Source organism: Podarcis raffonei, chromosome 3 (assembly GCF_027172205.1).
Source record: "Podarcis raffonei isolate rPodRaf1 chromosome 3, rPodRaf1.pri, whole genome shotgun sequence".
NCBI classification, from domain to species: domain Eukaryota; kingdom Metazoa; phylum Chordata; class Lepidosauria; order Squamata; family Lacertidae; genus Podarcis; species Podarcis raffonei.
The window spans coordinates 19,150,062-19,173,486 of record NC_070604.1 but is presented as its reverse complement, the minus strand read 5'-3'; the positions used below and the strand labels follow the sequence as shown (position 1 = coordinate 19,173,486).

At 44.1% G+C, this 23,425-nt stretch overlaps 1 long non-coding RNA gene across 1 annotated transcript; it reads left to right on the top strand.

Moving 5' to 3' along the window:
* The first annotated feature begins 8,945 nt into the window (after positions 1-8,945).
* On the top strand, positions 8,946-14,324 carry LOC128410052 (uncharacterized). Its single transcript, XR_008329375.1, has 3 exons — positions 8,946-9,149; positions 12,442-12,523; positions 14,188-14,324. It is a non-coding gene; the product is annotated as an uncharacterized LOC128410052 (long non-coding RNA).
* Positions 14,325-23,425: the final 9,101 nt, after the last annotated feature.

Below are 23,425 nucleotides of genomic sequence, written 5' to 3'. Positions count from 1 at the left end.
GATAAATAGAAAATTCTTGGAAGTAATAAATAGGCTTAGGGGTAGAATAAGAATATGTGGTAGTAAATATTAAGGATTAAAATATTAATAAAGGAGAAGAGGTTAGTAAATGAAAAGAATCAATATAATTAGAAATATGAATTTGGAGAACTGTTATATAAGTGATATAATGAAATTCAGTTAGAGGGGATTTGAGGAAGTCAGTTATCAATGTAATGAGAATTAGGTATTTGAAGAAATAATTTTTCTTTGTGTTTAGTTTATTGTTTTAATGTGTTTTTTCTTTGTTGTATGTTTTGTTACATTATTTTTGTGATAAATGTTGAAAATCAATTTTAGAAAAAGGGGGAAAATAGAAGTTGGTTGTTGTTCTAAGTTCAATGGGGGTGGGGTGAGGGGATCGTCTGACAATGCAGTGCTTCTGTGCATCATTTTCTGCTTCAGAATGTTCAAAGGCTTGAGCGCTCTTGTGGATTGCAAGGAAGGGGGTCTTGTGTGCGAAACATGGTTGGTAACCCATTCCAACCCCCATTCAGAGAGGAGAACAGCTTCCCAGGAAGGGAAGCAGTACGCTATAGATGTGGTCATATGCCTGAAGGTGCTATATAAATAACAAGCAGACATGTTTGTATAATCTTCACTACCTTTCAAAAAAGAGAGTCCTGTATACTTACCGAGAATCTTTCATTTATTTTCATTTCAAAGATTGTGAGAGTTAAGATCTTGAAACATAAGTCACCACCTGCAACCAATTCATGATCTCTTCCAGTGAAATTGGGGTGGGGGGGCATTATTTGGATATGAGAGAGAGAGAGAGAGAGAGAGAGAGAGAGAGAGAGAAGTAGACTGGTGGAATAGCACATCTGTTTTTGTAAAAATAAAAAAAGCCCACCAAAAAGCCCAAACACAACCCAAAATACAAAACCATGGAACCTGGAGTCTCTCTTTTTTCAGTGTGGTATTTTACTACCACATGGCTTTAATCCTACATCTGGGCCTGTTGTTTTATGAAATATTTGCCACAGATGATGTCAATTATACTTTTTGTCCCGGTCATCAATTTATGGACTTTTGGAATAAGACAAAATGAAACAACCAGGAAAAGAACAACTTATGTGGTCTACTCTCTGACAAAATTATAGTGCTGTGATACACATCTAAAATCAATAACTCTGCTAATGATTAACAGAAAACGTTGCTTAGGTTATGAGCGGCAAAGTAGCCCACACTCAGCAGATGCTTGGCTCAGGGATGCATTTTTTGTCGGCTGCTTGTTTACCAGCAGATGTTCAGGCCTCTGTTTTATACTACTTGAATGAGCTAGTGGTTGGCTTGAAGCTGTGTGACAGCTATAAGCTATCTGCCAGCAATGCAGGTGAAATGTTCTTGCTTTTGCTGAACTGAAAAGGGTAAGGACTTGTCAATGAAATCTAGGATATCGTGCCTAAGAGCTGCATGTCTAGTACCGCAAAAAAAACACAAACACACCTCAGTTGATTGCTGTGAATATCTGAAACGAAATCATTAGCATTTGTTGCATGTCGAGACCCCACAGCCACCCCCTCGTTGGAAATAACTCACACAAGGACACGGATATTAGGTTTATGTAATTGGGCAAATTTGGGCCACAACTTTATTGAAATTACAGAATGTGAGCAGTATTGGCTTGGGCATTGATTGGACGTGACTATATCTGACTCCTGCCCATTGTGCAGGAAGTCCAGTAAGGGTAAGCCACCGGTAGGGGGAGCCCTGTTGATGCGAACCAACTCAAGCTCCCCCGGTGTTCCCGTCGGGGTCGTGTCAAGGCCCTAGCCCCCAGCCGGGCTTCAGACTAGATCTACACCCCAGATTCCTTTAACGGAATACTCTTAAGCATGGAGGGAACAGTGATGGCCACACCTCCCCTCCCCCCCACAAGGTCAAACAATGCCTAACCGCAACCCTAACAAAGTTGTGATGATTGCTACGAGGTAGGCGAAAACCAAGTGGCCAGTGCCAATTTGCCAAGTGGAAAAATTCCTACCAGGCCCCTCGGACAACCAAGGCGACCAACTGAAGTCCATAGCAAGGCAATTGCCTAACCTGCAAAATAGGGAGGGAGGGCGGGTGATTGAGGAAGTGAGCCAAAGAGGAAGTCCTCTGGCTCGCTCCTCAGTTTAAATGGCTCCGGCCACGCCCCCCAGCCAGCGGATTGGCTGGCCAGGCTCTGACATGGCTGGGATCCTCCAGGCAATGGGGGACAAGGTCTCCTGCCCCCGGTGGGGAGAGGGTGGCCACGCAGTCCACCACAACTCCTCCCCACTGGGAAGTGGAGCGGATTTGGAAGTTTAGGTCCAAATTTAAGTGCATAAAATATTTCCCTTTGCGACCTGCTGCTTCTAATTATTTGATGGTAGGTGTTAGGCATTGCACATACAAAATTTGTAGATTAATTATAAACAGTATAAGCACAAACCATTGTACATGTACGTACACATACTTTTCAGAGCCTCTTGCTCTGAAGGGGTAGAATGGTAGGTCGCCAACCAAGCACATTCAAGGGAGACTTGTCACAAGTAGTTCTGTCATGAAAAAGCAGACAGAATTAGATGGAATGGTTTGGCATGAGCTTGATTTTCACAAAAATATTGTGAGAGTACCAAATGTACATTGCAGTGGTATGAAAGTTCACCTTTGCTCTGAACATTCGCCAAGAAGTCAAGCCATTATATATTTTGCTCTGGTTCCAGTTCAACTCCGTTAAAAGTTTGCTTTTGGGATAGGACTATAAAGGTTCGCTTCTGCCAACCTAGCAGTTCGAAAGCACACCAGTGCAAGTAGATAAATAGGTACTGCTGCGGCAGGAAGGTAAACAGCATTTCCATGTGCTCTAGTTTCCGTCACAGTATCCTGTTGCACCAGTAGCAGTTTAGTTCTGCTGACCACATGACCTAGAAAGCTGTCTGTGGACAAATGCCGGCTCTCTTGGACTGAAAGCGAGATGAGCACCGCAACCCCATAGTCACCTTTGACTGGACTTTGACTGGTCCAGGGGTCCTTTACCATTACCTATCAAGGTACAATAGCTGGTTCAGCATGATACATCTCATGATAAGCCACTTGATCTTTGGTTCACTATGATGCTGATTTGTAAAGAAGATGTGATAAGTTAACCATTCTTATTTTACTTTTAGCTCAGGGCTGTTCCAGACAAATTGCTTTGCACTGGGACTGAGTAGTGACCACCAAATAATTGTACAAGATTCAGATGCATCTCCAACAAGTGCATCTGTTAGTGCAGAGATCCATATTTCAACAGCCCTCAAGTTTGTTTGTTTTTTTATAATAATATTTATTAAAATTTCAGAGGAAATACAAAAATATAAAAATAAAAGAAAAAAAGAAGAAAAAAGAAGACAAAAAGATACAAAATACAGAAAAATAAAAATAGTTAAAAAACAAATCAGTCATTGCATATCCTATCTTTCATCTGCCTATTTCCCTGACTTCCTCACACCTCCCTTTTTTTGTATCCTGATTCAGTCATTGTTTCAGCAAATCCTTTCTATATTTTATCTTATAACCAATTAATTAACTCTATACATCCTATCCATCTTTCACCATATTCTAATGTTCAATTTACCTTACTTTATTTAACCTTATCTTACCATAAAATACCTTAACCTTATCTTACCATAAAATACCGTAAAATACCTTAAAACTTAAAAACTTAATACTTATTTATCCTTATATCGTTTCTGCTAAAGCCAGACAATTTCATTCCAACATTCTCCCTAATATTCATTAATTTTACACTAATTCCCAAAATAAAAAAAATTATTTATAGACTCTTCCAGTTTTCATCCAATGTCCCTTCTTCCTGGTCTCGGGTTGTGTCAGTCCTTATTATCCAATTCCATCTAGTCCATCAACCTGGTAGTCTGATATCCAAGGCTCTTAAGTCTCTTCCATGCCCCTTCTGCAGATCTTTTTCTTCTTGTTTATGCTTGCACTTTTCCTTGTCTTTTGTTGGTCTCTTTCTTAGTTTCTTTCCTTTCTCCTTAGGGAGTAGGTCTCTGGGGAATTTCCATCCATACTCATGTCCATCTCCCCACGTCAAACCATCCCATTCCCCACAGTCCCACTCCCCACAGTCTTCAATATAATCCAAAAGATCTTTAGCAGCATATTTCAAAGTCTCTCCAAAGTTGAGATCCTCCTCAGCTCCAGATTCCTTCAGGCCTAATTCAAGTTCATTCTTCCAAAACAGCGGCTTATACTCCTGCAGGGCCTCGGGTCTCACCATTTGTGTTGCTTGAGGTAGCACTGTAGCTTCCTCCATTATCATCTGGCCTTGCATTTGCCCAGTTGAACCAGTTTCCTGGATTGGTCCCTGTATAATTTCTATGTCAATATTCCCTATTTGTCCACATTCACTAGTTGCAACAGTCATCGAATCTAACTTCTCATTCATCAAATCCACCTTCTCATGCAACTGCTCCAGCAAAGCACTTGTCTTGCAAAAAGCAAGCACCAGGACTTCTTCCAAACACATTTTTATTCAAGGTCACAGTCTGGTCCCACGATGTTAATCTCGCAGCTGTGAAATCCCCAAGTAAACTGCAGCAACAATTTGACAAGCTCCCTGTAGAGGATACAATTTCTATTTGTGTCCATCTTTTTAAATCATGTCCAACAAAGGAAAGTTACTTTCAGTTTTCAAATATTTTGTTTCTTTAGAATGCAACAGGCAGCAGTGGAATCAATTTGTTTCTCTTTTTTCTTGCTATCTGTCAAAATGTTCCATTCACAGTCAATGAACGTCTCCGATAATTTCTGTCTCTGGCACCCCGTTCCCAGGTCTGAGACGGTGGAAACTTATTTTCCTTTACTCCCTCTCCAGCAGGCTTGAACAGTTTAATTCCCCCCCCTTTTCTCCTGCTTCCAAGGGGGTTTTAATGGTTATAAATGAAGGAAATTTCGACCTTTGTAAAGCGACTTTCCAGGCTATTAGCTTACAAGATTTTTGCTTCAGTCTATTTACAGAAAGCGGAAGGCGGACTTCCTGTTTTGAACCTTCCCACTTCGGTGCCAAATTAAAATATTTCTTGATCCAATTTTCCGTTTCTACTCACGGGTACTTGTTTAGAATCCAATTGTCGACAGGCAAAAGTCAACGCTCTCCAGCAAAGGCAATGCGGCTTCCCTCCGTGAAAATAGCAGTCAGTTCGCAGCACCGCGCCGATCACCCTCCTTCGCTCCGGAGCCCCAAAATGGGGTTCCCCGCGAATAGGGGAGGCGCTCCTGGTGCCAACAGCCCTCAAGTTTGTAAGGTGGAATCTTGGGTACCTATCGGATGTTGCTATATATACTGTATTGTGCCCTTTAAGCACCAAAGCACTTTCTATTTTTTAATTTTGTTTACTGTCTTATGCAGATTGGAACAGAAATGGCATGGAGAATTGGTTTTGTTCTGTTATCTTTATGTGCCATCTTTCAGCCAAAGCAAGATTGTGTCTGTGTGGCTGGAAAACGAAGGGGTAGCCAAGGGGAAATGGCACAATGTCCAAAGGAGGAGCGTGAGATGGTGCCAGGCAATGAAACTGAAGTAATGTGAATGCAAGCGTTTCCTACAAGGTCCACGTTTTAAGATGCTTCTGTACTTCAGCTGTTGGGGGGGGGGAGGGAAATCCCACCATACAGTGATATCTCGGGTTACAAACACTTCGGCTTACAAATGCCGCTAACCCGGAAGTAGTACCTCAGGTTAAGAACTTTGCTTCAGGATGAGAACAGAAATCATGTGGTGGTGGTGGTGCAGCAGCTGAGGGAGGCCCCATTAGCTAAAGTGGTACCTCAGGTTAAGAACGGTTTCACATTAAGAACGGACCTCCAGAACGAATTAAGTTCGTAACCCGAGGTACCACTGTACTCGCTATTGCTTTTCTCATCATTGCAGAGCTATGATTAGAAAATGCTCACCTGTCCACTAACTGGGCAGGAATATATTAATTAAATGTGTCTTTTGTAATTCTGTTTAAAATGACCAAACTTATTTATAGTAAACACCATCTTTTCTTAGCACCGTGACTCAAACCTAGTGAATGTTAATATGTACCAAATGAGAATAAACCCCATGGATGAAGGTCCAAATGAATAAAGGTCACTGAAGAAAGAGATCATTTATTTAGTATTTACTGTGCTTGAGTCACTGGGCTAAGAAAAGATTATGTATGCTACAAATAAGTTTGGCATTTAACAAAATTAAGCTACAAATGACTCTCTAAACAGATTGTTGTCCCGTTGACTCATGTCTTATAGGATATTAATTGATCATATATATGAGCCTGTCCACATCAGAGTATTATTTCTCTGTTAATCCATTTGCCCTGCATTTGAATTAGGCCAAAGTAGTCCACACCTACATATATTTGAATTTGTATATATGGAGAAACGTCATTCTTCCCCATTCATACCCGTAGATGTTCCCTTTTGTGTTTGTCCCTGCCTTCTCATTTGTTGATTCTATTATGCCAATTTTCTTGGGAGAAAAGTGATGGCAAACCTGGACAGCATCTTAAAAAGCAGAGACATCACCTTGCCAACAAAGGTCTGTATAGTTAAAGCTATGGTTTTCCCAGTGGTGATGTATGGAAGTGAGAGTTGGACCACAAAGAAGGCTGATCGCTGAAGAATTGATGCTTTTGAATTATGGTGCTGGAGGAGACTCTTGAGAGTCCACTGTATTATTATTACTTATCCATTCTGCAGAAAATCAGTAGTGAAGAGGGGAAATCAGGCAAAAAGAGATAATGGCAGTGTACTGCAAACACCATTGCTCAGAGAGCACTAGGCGTTCCACCACCATGTGGGAAATGTCAACACTTGCCTCGTATTGTGATTTTTCTGGTAAGCAGTTATCTGCTGCACAAAGAAGCATCGCAGCAAGTGCATAAATCTGCATAAGTCAAGTGCTATCTTGGGAATGTGATCCCCACTTGTAAAACCTGATTCGGACAGAACAATAAAGTTAAAAAGAAATGTCGCATCATTAGGTTCCTTAAATGTCACAGCGATTTTCGTAAGTGCATCTTGGCAGAGGCAAGCTCACATCATTAGCTCCTTCCCTAGTTGCTTTCGGCTCCCCCCCCTTCCTTTCCTCCTTTTGGTTTGTTCCGCATGGCCTGACTTGACAGGACAACAAATAGACCTTCCATCCGCTCACATTTATTAGTGGATTTTACCATCTGAGATCCAGGGGGTGGGGCGGGAGAAGGCTCATCACAAGGTCTTCAAAGTCCACATCTGTGGATTTTACTGCCTCCCTTTTAAAACAAAGGCAACTAACGAAACACTTAGGAAGTTTACGGAGAAGGTCTCATTATAATAATTTGACATTTCAGATGGAGGTCATTTGCCGTTGGCATAAACAGTTTTCAAACATGTGTGGAGCACTCCTAAGGCTACACGGCCAACTTCCATGGGAGATCTCTTGATTTTGGCGATTTTGGCACAGGGAAGGGAAACTTACATGTGAGAATGAGTGTCTGCAGCCAATATGAAATTGTACCATCTTTTGACACAGCCTCTCTCCTAACCTTCAGGCAGGCAGCATCAGCATGAGGTCACAGAGACTGAATGAGGTCATAGTGCAAGACTCTCTCTTTCTCCCGCCCCCTTCAGTCAAGCCAGGATCAGCCTGAGGTCACAATCGCCAGTCTTACTCCTGTAGGCCAGAAACAGCAAGGCTTCACCTTTCAGTATGTGCCGCACAGGCTTTGAGAAAGACTAGTTGAGTGCCAAGTCCCTGTGTGACGGAAGAGTTTGTTTTGCTGGGCAGGTTGGGTCCCCAATTGTTTTCTTTTTCTTTTTCCCTGCCAGCAAACGGTTAATGAATGGCCTCTGATTGGCTGGGGTTCCAGGAGAGGGAGTTGAAAAGGAGAGGATTTGGAGAGACAGTTTGGAGTAGGTTGGGACTGAGGTTGGGAGATAGGTAGGGAGATAGGGAGTGAGAGGAGAGAGAGTTGGTTCTGAGTAAAAACATCCACTCTGAGGAATATAACTCAAGCTAGAGAAAAGAGTCTCTGAGCTTAGTGTGGAAGACAGTGTGTGGTGTCCTGTAAGAGTAATTGGGCCAGGAATTAACTGGGAGGCTGAGGTTGAGCCAGGAGAAGTAGAAGCTGTAAAGAGACAGTCTACTTAGGACTCATTCCAGTCAGGAGGGGAGAGATTCTTCTATGACAAGAGAAGACTCCCAAACCAGTGATCCCTTGGGTCTGTTACCTGGAGTATCTCAGGAGTAGGGTTGTCTAAGAGGGGTGTGTAACTGACAGGAAGTACCACCTTGTTCAAGAACCAAAGTATTAAGTGGCAACAGCTGTGCAACATATGCGAAAGCAGTGGAGTGAAATAACATTAACAAGTATCCTATGTTTTACCCACTCCTGTCATAAAATTCCTTTGTTAAATAGAATCTTTATTGCTTATTTGATCAAATCCTGCCTGAGACTCCAAATTATTACGTTTTCCCTCCCACAAGTCCCCCACAAGATAATCTGAGGTACAGTGGTGCCTCACAAGACGAAATTAATCCGTTCCGCGAGTCTCTTCGTCTTGCGAAGCACGGCTATTAGCGGCTTAGCGGCTTAGCGGCTATTAACGGCTTAGCGGCTATTAACGGCTTAGCGGCTTTAAGAAAAAGGAAACAAACTCGCAAGAACTCGCAGGATGTTTCATCTTGCGAAGCAAGCCATAGGGGAATTCGTCTTGCGGAACGACTCAAAAAACGGAAAACTCTTTCGTCTTGCGCGTTTTTCGTCTTGCGAGGCATTCGTCTTGCGAGGTACCACTGTAGTTTGTGGGAATTTGAGGAAGTGGTGTTCTGTGAGGTGAGTGCACGATATCTAAGTGAGGGAAAAAGAGTCGTTCGTTCATTGCACCCTGTGACCAAAAAAAAACCTGAGGAGAAGTGATGGGCTCGCCTCAATTTATTCTCTAGGGGCAGGACCCAAGCAAGGCCCATTGGCTGGTGGGGCCTGACCCCCATTGGGTATTCCCAGACCCAGGCCTGCCTGCTGTATGCCAATTTGCAGGTCAACCGGCAGGGCTCCTGAGCCGGCTGCTGACTAGGCCCGTGACCAAGCCGCAGTGCTGGCTGACCATTTAAGGTAAGCGGACATAGCAACAGGTGGGGGAAGGGGGTAGAGGCCAACCTTATCTGACACCCCACATCTAGGGAGGCTTTGCTTGTAGTATGTGCCGGCTTAAAGGAGAGAGAGGGAGCAACTGCTCTGAGCCTCACACATGGTGGGAACCACTTCAGCAATGGTATTATTATTGTTATTGTTATACTTCCCTTCATCCAAGGATCACAGAGCAGTTTACAATATAAAAACACCAAAATACGTAACATAGTAACAAACAAAAACAGTAACCCCCTCACCCATGGGCGTAGCCAAGCGGTGACAGGGGGGAAGTTGCCCCCCAAATACTCAAAAATTACTGAAAAGCATTAAAAATACTCAATTCACTGGGGTTCTGTTCCCCCTCAGCAGATGCCTGCCCCCCTAACAAAAGCCTGCCCTCCATAATGTCTTCTTTGGGGAAAGTTTTTACCCGTCATCTCCTCCAAAAAGTTCAACAACTTTTTTGGGGGCCCCTAACAAAATTCCTGTGCGCTCACCACACATACAGAGATGCTCTGGTTATCTCCTGCTTGGATTGCTGCAATGCGCTCTACGTGGGGCTACCTTTGAAGGTGACCCGGAAACTGCAATTAATCCAGAATGCGGCAGCTAGACTGGTGACTGGGAATGGCCGCCTGGACCATATAACACCGGTCCTGAGAGATCTGCATTGGCTCCCAGTACGTTTCCGAGCACAATTCAAAGTGTTGGTGCTGACCTTTAAAGCCCTAAACGGCCTCGGTCCTGTATACCTGAAGGAGCGTCTCAACCCCCATCGTTCTGCCCAGACACCGAGTTCCAGCGCCGAGGGCCTTCTGGCGGTTCCCTCACTGCGAGAAGTGAGGTTACAGGGAACCAGGCAGAGGGCCTTCTCGGTAGTGGCGCCCACCCTGTGGAACACCCTCCCATCAGATGTCAAGGAAATAAGCAGCTATCTTGTTTTTAAAAGACATCTGAAGGCAGCCCTGAAGAAAGTTTAGGGAAGTTTTTAATATTTAATGCTGTATTGTTTTTAACACTTGATTGGGAGCTGCCCAGAGTGGCTGGGGAAACTCACTCAGATGGGCGGGGTATTCATCATCATCATCATCATCATCATCACTAAAGTCCATAGATTCTTTAATTAGCCAAAGGCCTGGGAGAAGAGGAATGTTTTTGTCTGGAGCTTAGAGACATGTAATGAAGGCACCAGGCAAGCATCTCTGGGGAGAGCATCCCACAAGCAAGGAGCCACTGCGGAAACTCCTAAATGGGAATTCCTGCCAAACATGTTTTCTATGCAATGTCTTCATGGTGCTTTGAAAAATGGAGCTGTAAAAAGAAGCAAAGAGATTTCAAGCAGCAGCAGCAGCAACAGCAGGAGGAGGTAATACCCAAAACTTACATACCCACCAACTGGCAGTGCTTCTTTGTCTCATAAAGTATCCCAACAGGTTTCAGAGAAGACTGAACAGTGTCATACATTGTGAGCATATCCAATATAGGTAAAAAAAAAAGTCTTTTGATTTCAGAGACATAAAACATTAAATTTACTGGTTCTGATGTCAAATATAGATGGAAAGGATTATAGGCATGCTTATTTTTTCCACCCAGCTGAGGAAGGGAAATGAAATTGGCACATGATGCAATAAGAATGAAGCTCCCCTCTCCTCTGGAACATTTGGCTCCTAGAGTCTTTTAAAAAGCCTGGGGTCAGGAGTAGTGATGTTAAATTCTTGAAAATAATATTTTGGAGAATATTCTCACCTCACATCACTAGTCCCACCTCATGATCCAAAAGATTTTTGTTGTTGTTTAGTCGTTTCGTTGTGTCCGACTCTTTGTGACTCCATGGACCAGAGCACGCCAGGCACTCCTGTCTTCCACTGCCTCCCGCAGTTTAGTCAAAGTCATGCTGGTAGCTTCGAGAACACTGTCCAACCATCTTGTCCTCTATCCCCTTCATCTTTCCCAACATCAGGGTCTTTTCCAGGGAGTCTTCTCTTCTCCTGAGGTGGCCAAAGTATTGGAGCCTCAGCTTCACGCTCTGTCCTTCCAGTGAGCACTCAGGGCTGATTTCCTTCAGAATGGAGAGGTTTGATCTTCTTGCAGTCCATGGGACTCTCAAGAGTCTCCTCCAGCACCATAATTAAAAGGCATCAATTCTTCGGCGATTAGCCTTCTTTATGGTCCAGCTCTCACTTCCATACATCACTGCTGGGAAAACCATAGCTTTAACTATATGGACCTTTGTTGGCAAGGTGATGTCTCTGCTTTTTAAGATACTGTCTTAAAAAATATTATTATTGAGAATTTAACATCACTAGTCAGGAGTAGAAATGTTGACCCCCCCCCCAACAGAGGCTACATCTTTCCACCTAAATGAAACTGCTGCATCCCAGCCTCATGGCAGGCAGTTGTAAGAGAACCCTAAATCTATATCTGTAATTTGTTTTAGATAATACATTAACTAAAGAACATTAGGCGCCAGATTTGAACACTGTGTAAAATGATGCCATAAACTTAATGGTATGTTCTTTTCTCTGTGGAAATTGTATTATACAATACTTTTAAAAAATAAAAATAAAAATCTATGGCCTTTTAAACTGGGGCAGCGTGTGTATTATTTTCATTTGTTAAAGGTAAAGGTAAAGGGACCCCTGACCATTAGGTCCATTCGTGACCGACTCTGAGGTTGCGGCGCTAATCTCGCTTTATTGGCCGAGGGAGCCGGTGTACAGCTTCCGGGTCATGTGGCCAGCATGACTAAGCCGCTGCTGGCGAACCAGAGCAATGCGTGGAAACGCCATTTACATTCCCACTGGAGCGGTTCCTATTTATCTACTTGTACTTTAACGTGCTTTCGAACTGCTAGGTTGGCAGGAGCAGGGACCGAGCAATGGGAGCTCACCCCGTCGTGGGGATTCGAACCACCGACCTTCTGATCGGCAAGTCCTAGGCTCTCTGGTTTAACCCACAGCGCCACCCGCGTCCCTTTTTTTCATTTGTTGCTATGCTATATATTTTTGTGTTTTATGTTGTAAACTGTGTGAGATCCTCAGATGAAGGGTGGTACAGACATTTTAATATTAGTAGTAGTAGTAGTAATAATCGGCTAACTGCTTTGTTGTTTTCTTAAACTGAATTCACAGCCCTACACAGGAATTTTCTTTTGGATTTTTAAGAGCAAGCGCCATATTCTGCAACTTTATCTAATCCAGATATACTGATCAACAAACAGGAGACGACTCACTGAAATGTGTATCTTACCTCAGTTGTATTTCTTTTTTTCTAGGTACAACGTGTCAGCCCTCTCTACGTCGAATGCCAGTACTCAGTGAGATACTGTTTCATCTGTCTTCACTGCACTTGCAGCGGTGAGTAGCTAACAATGGCTTTCTTCAGTTCTACAAAGTGATCTTTTTCAGTCATCTGATGACAGAGCTCAATGTAGTTGACAGCCCTCTGTGTAGTTTAATGCTTGGTTGCGTCCTAGATCAATATACATCCAGGGAACTAGTCTTGCAGCCATGTTAGCAAGATGCTCACCAGATAGTGATGATCTGTACTGAAGGGTATGGCCTTGATGTTGTGAAGACTGTGCCTTTCCTTCTCCAAGTCCTCTACTGTCACCCACTTGTGCTTTGTAGGCAGCTGATCCTATCTCTGCATTAATTCTTAAGCCCTTTGTTTCCTGGCTTGCTAAGCCTGGCGGTCTTTACCCCTTTCCTTAAAGTGGGATACGTTGGTTGCTGGATGTGTGAATAGGTCTAAGATGAGGTAAAGAGATTGCTGAAGTAATGCTGATGTCGCAACGGCTCTCTAAAGCAGAGGGAAACAATTATATTTCCCTGACCATTTGGGGGGTGTTGTTCATAGAATCATAGAATCATAGAATCATAGAGTTGGAAGAGACCACAAGGGCCATCGAGTCCAACCCCCTGCCAAGCAGGAAACACCATCAGAGCACTCCTGACATATGGTTGTCAAGCCTCTGCTTAAAGACCTCCAAAGAAGGAGACTCCGCCACACTCCTTGGCAGCAAATTCCACTGTCGAACAGCTCTTACTGTCAGGAAGTTCTTCCTGATGTTTAGGTGGAATCTTCTTTCTTGTAGTTTGGATCCATTGCTCCGTGTCCGCTTCTCTGGAGCAGCAGAAAACAACCTTTCTCCCTCCTCTATGTGACATCCTTTTATATATTTGAACATGGCTATCATATTACCCCTTAGCCTCCTCTTCTCCAGGCTAAACATGCCCAGCTCCCTTAGCCGTTCCTCATAAGGCATCGTTTCCAGGCCTTTGACCATTTTGGTTGCCCTCCTCTGGACACATTCCAGTTTGTCAGTGTCCTTCTTGAACTGGACACAGTACTCCAGGTGAGGTCTGACCAGAGCAGAATACAGTGGCACTATTACTTCCCTTGATCTAGATGCTATACTCCTATTGATGCAGCCCAGAATTGCATTGGCTTTTTTAGCTGCCGCGTCACACTGTTGGCTCATGTCAAGTTTGTGGTCAACCAAGACTTGTTGGGTGGGGAAAACACAACAGAGGGGCTCTGTACCCAGCGTCTACCTTCTTCATCAGCTTCCCAAAGGCATTTGTCCTGGCAAAGCCATTCAGGGAGAAGAAGGAAGGCCAGTGCGAAGTCATTTGTGGAGGTGTGGAATGATATTACAGAAGATGCTGTTCTTTTCATGGGGTACAACTTTAGTTCTAATTTTAAGTGGCAGTCATTGTATAGCAAAAGAGACAGCAAAGTCCAAGTTTAGGTTTTGTGGTGGCTCTTTGAACACCAAGAGAAACATTTTCTGGCTTTCTGGTGAGTTCCCCTGGCAGAGGGGCAGTTACAGCCTCAGCTAAAACAACTATTCTTTGTTGGAAATGTTAACACATTTGTCTGAATATAATCCGCCTTGTGAAAGTGAAGAAGGCCCCCCTCTTCTTTTGGACACACATTTGTAGCTTTTGTAGCTTTCAGAGCGAATCATTGCTCTGCCTCCAAGGATCTCCCAGTGTGAATGTTGCTTTTCTTGCAGAGCGCTGCTTCTCGTTTGGTGGAAAGGACTCCAGAAGAGATTGCGCCCATATGCGCCTTTCTCCCCATTCTCATTAACTTTATAAAAACTCTCAAATTTAGACCATCTGTCCAGTAAATGTCTCTGAACTGCCCCAAGACGGGAGAAGCTGTCTTTGTCTTTTTGATACAAGTGGCCAGAAAACCAGAGCAAAGTAAATGTTTTCTTGTCAGACATGCTTCCCAGCCATGATGGATGAACTGTTATTTTTGATGTGACAAAGCATTCTGATGCTTAAGGGAGAACATGCCTCTTAGATATGCAGGCTTAAAAGCAAGTCAATAATAGTGCCAAGCGTTGCTGTGTGCAGGCAAGATGGAGAGGGGATACCATATGGTGCCCTGGGATTCATGGAAAACCTGTTTATGCTATGATAATTCTCCTGCTTTTATTACAAAGGCACTGTAGGTATGGAGCATTCAGACCTGGCTTGAGATGTTCATATTCACATCATTAGTCAAAAGGTTATTGGAGACATTTCTTGTGTGAAGTCACAGAGGCATACCTAGGTACCCTTGGACAGGAGCTGTATCACCCCCCCCCAAAAAAAAGATCACTTTAACGCACAAGACTTGAGACTGGAGCTCATGTGGTACTGGGAAGGAAGAGCATAGCAGGCACATATGTTGGATTAATCACAACTAAAGCAGAATGTGGCATTTGGATTTGGGCAGTAGGAAAGAATATTGGGGAGGATCTGAGGGAGGCGCTTCCAGAGTGGCTGGGGCAACCCAGTCAGATGGATGAGGCACAAACAATAAAACTATTATTATTGATGTTATTGTTGTTGTTGTCAGTTTGCATTTTTTGGTACAGAAACTATTGATCTGATGTGCAGAGATCTTTCCTATTCTAATTAATTCAAGAGGGTTCTGGAAGCTTCTCTGTGTGAAAGAAGCAGAAGGTTCATGTTGTTTGGGTTATTCCTTCAGAGAAGCTGAGTACAGCCGGCTTAAACTGACTCTCTTATCTCTTCTGTCAAGGTCATGCTCATGCTACCTGTAAAAGTAAGGACAGAAGGAGTCTGGGATTCACTTTCTCTTTCTTTTCCTTCTGGTGTGGTGTTCTGTACACGGTATGCTATAGTGTTAGGGCTTAGACTTATTATAAGTTATTGTAAGTTTAAGTTAAGTCTGCTGCAACTGGATTTCTTATGGACACTGCCAATCCTGAATGTATTGGATTTGTGACCATGATACTCATTTGCCTTCAATAGCATAAAGCTCTGCCGGATGAAATACAATTGCCTCTGGTCTATTGTTTGGGAATCCTGCAACTAACTATACATTGGAATATGCTCTGGATCAATATTGAGTAGAATTTCAATGACAGTTGTTATTCCCAAAGAGCTGTGACAAGAAAGGGCCAAACCAGCACTGTGGCACCAGATGGCGCTGTGGAGTCTCATTTTTGCCCACCTGATTTCTCATACAAAGTTTACAACACGTTTAACTGAAACACTTCTTTGATGTGTCTAGATCCAGCCATGGTGCCAATCTTGGTCTTTGCCTCTCCTTTTGTTTTCTTGCTCTATTCTATTATTACCAGCATTATAATTAATTTGATTTATTGCTTGCTTTTCACCATAAGGTCCTAAAAGAGGGCCATAGCAATTTAAAATGCAACATTTGAAACAATTTACAACAAATGACATCATATTGAAAGCTACTCTCTTTACTTCTCTTTTTTTGGTTTCTGTAAAATGCATGCCAGCTACCATTAATTCCAAGTTTAATTCTGGAGGGATTTCCATTTAGGACCTCCCCCCCCCCCATTTATTTTTGTATGTTGCATCCTCCACATTCAGTTTACTGTTTACAAAGACTCTCAGCCTTTGGCTGAAAGGCCCCCAGATTTGTAAAACTTGCAAATATCAGATAGGCTTGGGATTTAAATATGTGATGTTAGAGAATAATATGTTTAAAGTCAAAATGAAAACAAAGAAAGAAGTCAAGTGATTAAGTTCGTTTCATGAGAAAATTGGTTTTGGAAAACTGTTACAATGATATACACTGAAATTCAGCCAGGGAGATTTGAGGAAGTCACATAACAAGGTTACTAAGATTGGATCAAATACAGTTAAGATATATGTTTGTTTGTGTGTTTAAAATTTTTTGGAAAACCAAGAAAAAATTTTGAAGAAGAAAAAATAGATTTGTAACATCAAATCAGTCACTGCCACGTTTATTATTTTTCAGAAAGGTTGCTAGGCTGCTGGACATCTTGCCACTTAACATGTATGCAAAAGTGCTTTCTTCAGCTGCATCAAAGACAGCTTTCTCCTTCAGAGTGGAAATAGGTCTGGGCATCACTTTGCTATACATACATGAATGGCCTCTGAGTTTCCTCTTTGCCAGAGTTTAAGTGTTATAGGTTGCTATGTTATCAGCTGTTGGCTGTGATAAAGCATAAGAAGTGTGCTACGGAAGCTGTTAGATTTTTGCACCAGAGTAGGGCCCCCTGCTGGCACAATGTTACAGACTGATGTAGAATACAAAAGAATAGCCTCAAACATTAAAGTTCCCTTTCTGTTATTGGGTGTTTCTTAAAAATGCTCTGTTTCAGCACATGTTGAAACTTGTATGTTAATCTTCGAGCCTTCTTGTTTTTTAAAGAAATATTTTTGGAGTATGATAAATGAACTAGCCTAATAGTGAGCAGGACAAAATAGCTCAGTCAGTAGAGCACGAGGCTCTTAATCTCATGGTTGTGGGTTTGAGACCCACGCTGGGCAAAAAAATAAATAAATAAAAATCCTGCATTGCAGGGAGTTGGCCTAGATGACCTTTGTGGTCCTTTCCAACTCTACAATTCTATGTAAGGCTCTTCTTTGGGCAGATCCAGACCATACATTTAAATGACACTCAGCACACATTGAAAGCCCAGTTTCTTAAGGACGCTGGAAGCTGCAGCCCTGTGAGGGGAAAATTGAAGTTCTCATGATTCTTTAAAGGTAAAGGGACCCCTGACCATTAGGTCCAGTCGTGGCCGACTCTGGGGTTGCAGCGCTCATCTTGCTTTATTGGCCGAGGGAGCCGGCGTACAGCTTCTGGGTCATGTGGCCAGCATGACTAAGCCGCTTCTGGCGAACCAGAGCAGCACACGGAAATGCCATTTACCTTCCCGCCGGAGCGGTACCTATTTATCTACTTGCACTTTGACGTGCTTTCGAACTGCTAGGTTGGCAGGAGCAGGGACTGAGCAACGGGAGCTCACCCCATCGCGGGGATTCGAACTGCCAACCTTCTGATCGGCAAGCCCAAGAGGCTCAGTGGTTTAACCCACAGCGCCACCTGTGTCCCTTTTATGATTCTTTAGGGAAGTCATATACTGCAAATATTCATTGAATGTATTTTAAATGTATGGTGTGAATATTCTCTGAGACGTTTGTTCATAAATATCACTTTCTTCTGCAGTGGGAGATTGACATTTCAGATGTCCATCTACATATGATTTCTTCACATAACTTAAACCAGTTGAATTTACTGCCTAACTGATTGACTAAACTATAAAGCACATCCACCAGTTATCAGTTATTGATAAAGAAGGGTGGACTGGAATGTGTTTCAGAAAGAAACTCATAAGGGGCAGTACAAAGGGAAAAATAAACCAAAAGAAACATTTTAGAAGCAAAGAACAATACACAGAGATGCTTTTTTGGCAATGAGACTTGAAGGAATGTTAAGTTCAATGAATGTGATATTTGCAATGAATATTAATTCATAAAATCATAGAAATGTAGAGTTGGAAGAGACCATGAGGGTCATCTGGTCCAGTGTTTCCCAAACTTGGGTCACCAGCTGTTTTGCGTTCTCATCATCCCTGATCACTAGTTCTGCTAGTTAGGGATGATGGGATTTGTAGTCCAAAAGCAGCTGGGGACCCAAGTTTGCTAAACAGTGATCTAGTCCAACCCCCTGCAATACAGGAATATTTTTTCCCAACATGCGGCTCGAACCCACGACCTTGAGATTGTGAGTCTCATGAGAGCCAGTGTGGTGTAGTGGTTAAGAGCGGTAGATTAGTAATCTGGGGAACCGGGTTCGCGTCTCCGCTCCTCCACATGCAGCTGCTGGGTGACCCTGGGCCAGTCACGCTTCTCTGAAGTCTCTCAGCCCCACTCACCTCACAGAGTGTTTGTTGTGGGGAAGGAAGGGAAAGGAGAATGTTAGCCGCTTTGAGACTCCTTTGGGTAGTGATAAAGCGGGATATCAAATCCAAAATCTTCTTCTACTGACTGAGCTAATGGTTGGTAATAGGGTGAAGAAAAGAATGCTGTTTTCTCATCTTCTGTGAAGAACAGCCTGCATTCCTTTATTTTTGTGGCAATTTCCCCCACCCTAGCCAAAATGGAAGGAAGCCGATGCCATTTTAGCCATTGTGACGAATGGCCAAGGGTGAATTTGGATGGGTCACTTAACGATGCCTGAAAGCATTGCCATGTTAATCCAAGTGAAGCTTTTCCAAATGAAATTTCTGGCTGAAAACACTAGGTTCAGATCCTGATGGACAGTCACGAACTCCAAATGTTTTCCTAACACACTTTCAAGCAACTCTACCTAAGGTCAATGTTTGCTTTGGGGAACTGGGTGTCGTGCTTGGATTATGAGATGCCTGTGGAATGCAGGAGACCAGCAGAGGCTTCTCATTGGCTCTTGGTGATGTCATATGGGCAACTTAGCGGGTAAAGCCCAGTAGCTACCTTAAACAGTTCTTACATTACCTCTTTTATTTTGCCAGTTTAATTCCATTTGAGACCACATTCCCCCCCTTCTTTCTTTTTTTGAAGCAGTACTTCATATTGAAACCGTTTTTTTACTAGAAAGTTCAGCAATATTGCTGTGCTAAAGGTAAGGTGAATAACTCACTGTTTCCAAAAAGCTTCGCCAGACCATGTTTCCCTTACGTTCTAGTAGCTTCTTGTGTTGGAGCAAGTTAAAGGAGGCCTTAGATAAGTTGCTACTGAAGACCCCCCCCCCCATCCATTACTCACTTTCGACTTCAGCATAAGGCAAATATCTTTTCATGTCCGTTTTACATAGTGTCTGCAAATTTTGATGATGAGGCAAGTCTCAATATCTACACCAGATATACCAGATATTTTAGCCTATGAAATGCAGCAAGTCAAACAGAACCTCCAAGTGTCCCTATTTTCCAGGGACAGTCCCTGAAGTATGGAAGCCATCCTGGTTTCTGATTAGATCCTGGAAAGTTCCACTTTTCCTTAAAAGGTAAAGGTACCCCTGCCCGTACGGGCCAGTCTTGACAGACTCTAGGGTTGTGCGCCCATCTCACTCAAGAGGCCGGGGCCAGCGCTGTCCGCAGACACTTCCGGGTCACGTGGCCAGCGTGACATCGCTGCTCTGGCGAGCCAGAGCCGCACACGGAAACGCCTTTTACCTTCTCGCTAGTAAGCGGTCCCTATTTATCTACTTGCACCCGGGAGTGCTTTCGAACGGCTAGGTTGGCAGGCGCTCGGACCGAACAACGGGAGCGCACCCCGCTGCAGGGATTTGAACCGCCAACCTTTCAATCGGCAAGCCCTAGGTGCTGAGGCTTTTACCCACAGCGCCACCCGCGTCTCTATTTTCATTGGAGAATGTTGGAGAGTATTGAGTTATGCGACCTCCGAGCCAAGGAGATAAGTAACTAGAGAACCTTTAGAAGACATCTGAAGGCAGCCCTGTAGAGGGAAGTTTTTTTAAAAAAAAAGTTTAATGTTTTATTTTGTTTTTATATATGTTGGAAGCCACCCCGAGTGGCTGGGGCAATCCACTCAGATGTGCGCGGTATAAATGTTGGAGGGTAATTGTCAGGGAACTGCCATCAGAACAGGGGCGGGAATCAGAGGGGGAGTTGTGTTACAGGGAGCCTCCGAAAACCTTGCGAAGCACTTCCTCCTCCGGTGATGAGGAAAGCCCCACCTCCAGTGGGGAAGAGGTGAAAGGACCAGAGGATGCTGGTGGGAGCCTCAGCACCGCTCCTGGCCAAGTCGGCTGTGCTGGTCCCGGGGGGGAGGTTACCGTGAGGCATGGTCAAAGTCCGGTCCTGGGTCGAGGGTCTGGAGACTGTCCACCAAGGGGGAAGCGGGGTCCAAAGCAAGAAGCCGGGCGTGGTCGGGAACTCTGGAAAAACAGGTCTGGGTGCTGGCAGAAACAGGTTTCCAACGTCGTTGCTCCCGCAACCTGGGACTGGACTGACTGGCCTTTATCTCCTCTGAGGCTGGGGCGGTCCCGGCCCACAGGTGACCCGCCTCTCCTGGCCTTAAGGCGAGCACTCCTCCTGAGAGAACCCAGTTCCCTCCGCCTCTCTGCCCTGAGCCTCTGCAGCTCAGGAGAGGCTGGAGGGTTACTGGACCCAGAAGCAGCTTCACCTTCACCTTCCCCTGACAGGGCTGGGAGAAGCGCACCTGCAGGCAATGGGTCCTCAATCACGCCCGGAGCCAGAGTGGATTCACCTGGTGTCTGCTCCTGAGGACCCGGCACAGGTGCAGGCGCTTCAGATTCAAGCCCCTGCCCCGGCTCAGCCGGCCCTGGAGGTGGGGACTCCTGTGTAGGCTGGGACTCCTCAGATTCAGCTTCTGAATCAGATTCCCAGGCCATCACATCGGCCAGGAGGGAAGCACACCCCTTCCGTCGCCCACCCTGCGCCGAAGTCTAAAGCGCAAAGAGGGAAGGAAAAGGCTGGGCGTAACAAGACTTTTATGTTGGGGGAGGTCCAGGAAACAAGCACTCCCGGATTCTGCTAGCGATTGAGGCAGACATGAACTTTGGGGTTCTGCACTGTAAATAGTTTTGAACCTAAATAAAACCTGTAAAAGACAGGTAGGAGTCCTGCCTGGTTACTCGTGAGCAACCACCTAAGCTATCTGACAGTAATGGTGTGTGTTTTTTGTAAGTTTCTAACCTTCATGTTTGCAGAGATTACTTTGCAAAATATGGCATCAAAATGTGTGAAATGTTCTAGAATAAAGTGAGAGAAAGAGTCCCACATCCAACAACAGCTTATATATTGCTAGGCTTGGCTGCCATATTGGAGAGGAGAGCAACAAATGCAACTACAGCGCAAGTCAGGTCTCCATGTGGAGAACATTCTGCCACTGGGATGCCACCACCAAGCAGTCCCTTTTCACTGTAGCCACCTGCTGAACCTGAGATAGCAGAGGCATCCAAAGAAGGACCTCTTAATTTATGGGCAGGCCCATGTGGAGGCAAACGGTCCCTGGTCCCATATCCTGGTCCCAAGGCATGAAGGGCTTTAATGGTCATTTTGAACTGAGTCCTGAAAAGAACCAGGAGTGCCCATCAGCACCAGCAGCCTGGACAATGATCCGGAATGGTTGGAGTTGTACCCCAGCAGTATCTGGAGGGCTATCAGTTTTCCACCCCTGTTGTGTGCCCTGTTGTGGGCATGATGGGATAATCTGCCTCAGGTTGGGATGGGAAGGAGAGAGGACAGGGCAGAGGGTTCTGGAGGGATCAGAGCTTTGCCTTCCATGCAGGACACTGCTGTGGCTGAATCAGTTAATTCAAGCAATGGCAAGCTTCTATCTTTATAAAATTAAACTGACTAACTAATTGGGAGCTAGAGCATATTTCACAAAGTCTAATATGCTCTCAATGCCTAACCTTGGTTAACAATTTGTAGCTGCATTTTGCACTATTTGCAGTTTCTGAACCTTCTCTCTCTCTCTCTCTCTCTCTCTCTCTCTCTCTCTCTCTCTCTCACACACACACACACACACACACACACAAACACACACTGTGTTGTCACCTAGCTTAGGAACCTCAACACTTTAGCCTTTCATCACAGGGATCAATGACAGAGAAGCATGATGATTCCCTTACCTTCACTTTCCTAAAATGCAAGCTGTCAGGTCCGGCTCTATCTTTAGGCAGAAGCTGGGCCAGGGTTGGAACGGGAGCTGTGATGGTGAGGGAGGATATACCTTGAGTCTGCTATGCAACCTATTCTGCACCCTCTAAGCTAGCCTCCAGCTCTTGGGTATGTTAGACAATGCTGTCCCATCACCAGTGTTGCAATAAGATTTAGCTGCCAGTCTAGCCAACGCTCTATACATGGATTGGGAGTGTGGGCCAACTTTCCCTTTGGCCTCAGGCAGCAAAATGTCTTTGGCTGGCCCTGCAGGGTGTCCTCACAGATGCCCTCCAGCATGCCTCTCATCCCTAATCATGAGAACTAGAAACTTGCGCTGCACCGAAAGCTACATTTGATCTCATTTTCTCTTGTTGCTGTTGACTTGTTTGGCCAGCCTTGATGTTGTTCTGTGCTTGCACAAACCCCAGAGATTTGTGAGAATCGTTGCCGTGTCTGCTAACACTTTGCACAGAAAAGCCAGGGCAGCAGCTTTTGATCGTGCTTTGTTTCTTCTTGGTTGAGAAACCTCCCTTTGAAAAGGAGGGCTGATGAGGAAACCCGGGCTTTTGCAGCACAAAGAATGTTCTGTATCTTTCACAGTAGTTCTCTTTCAGGGTTGCTTCCACCACTCCAAAGGCACATTTCATGGAACAATTCACAACATCAATGGAGCTCCTCAGCAAATGGGTGCTAAGCTCATACAACAGGGCCTGTAAGGGGACAGACATTTGTTTTCACTACATGTCAAGGCCTTTTAGTCCTAAACCAAGACTGAGCGAACTTTTTTAGGCACACCAGGAAGAACTTGAGAGAGCTTCAACTAATGGTGCTCTCAAGACCATCATGTATATTGTAGGAACATCTATGAATGTTTTGCTTTATTTGATAATGCTCCAGGCATTCAATTTTTCTTATATTTGGCACCAAGTGTGCAATTTGAACAAGAGGGGTGAGCAACTTGAGATTTGATGCTGGTGAATATTTTCTTTTTAAAATATATTTTTATTAAAAATTTAAACAAAATGTATTATCTTAAAATATATCATCCTTAATTCCCCCCATTTCCCCCTCCCCCCTCCCTCCCATAAAACAACCCACCCTCCCCACGTCCCCTGACTTCCCTCAGTTCCAATCTCTGGTTTCTCTGTGAATGCTATTCTCTGAATGTTACAGATTTGTATAGATCCTTAATTTGTCTAGCTGTTTTTATTGATAACAAAGTTTGTGATTGTTTATTCAAAACCTGCCAAGGACTCCAATTCACTTTGTTGCATCTTTAAGTACTTTGCAAAAGGTTCCCGTTCATCTTTAAAGTCATAGT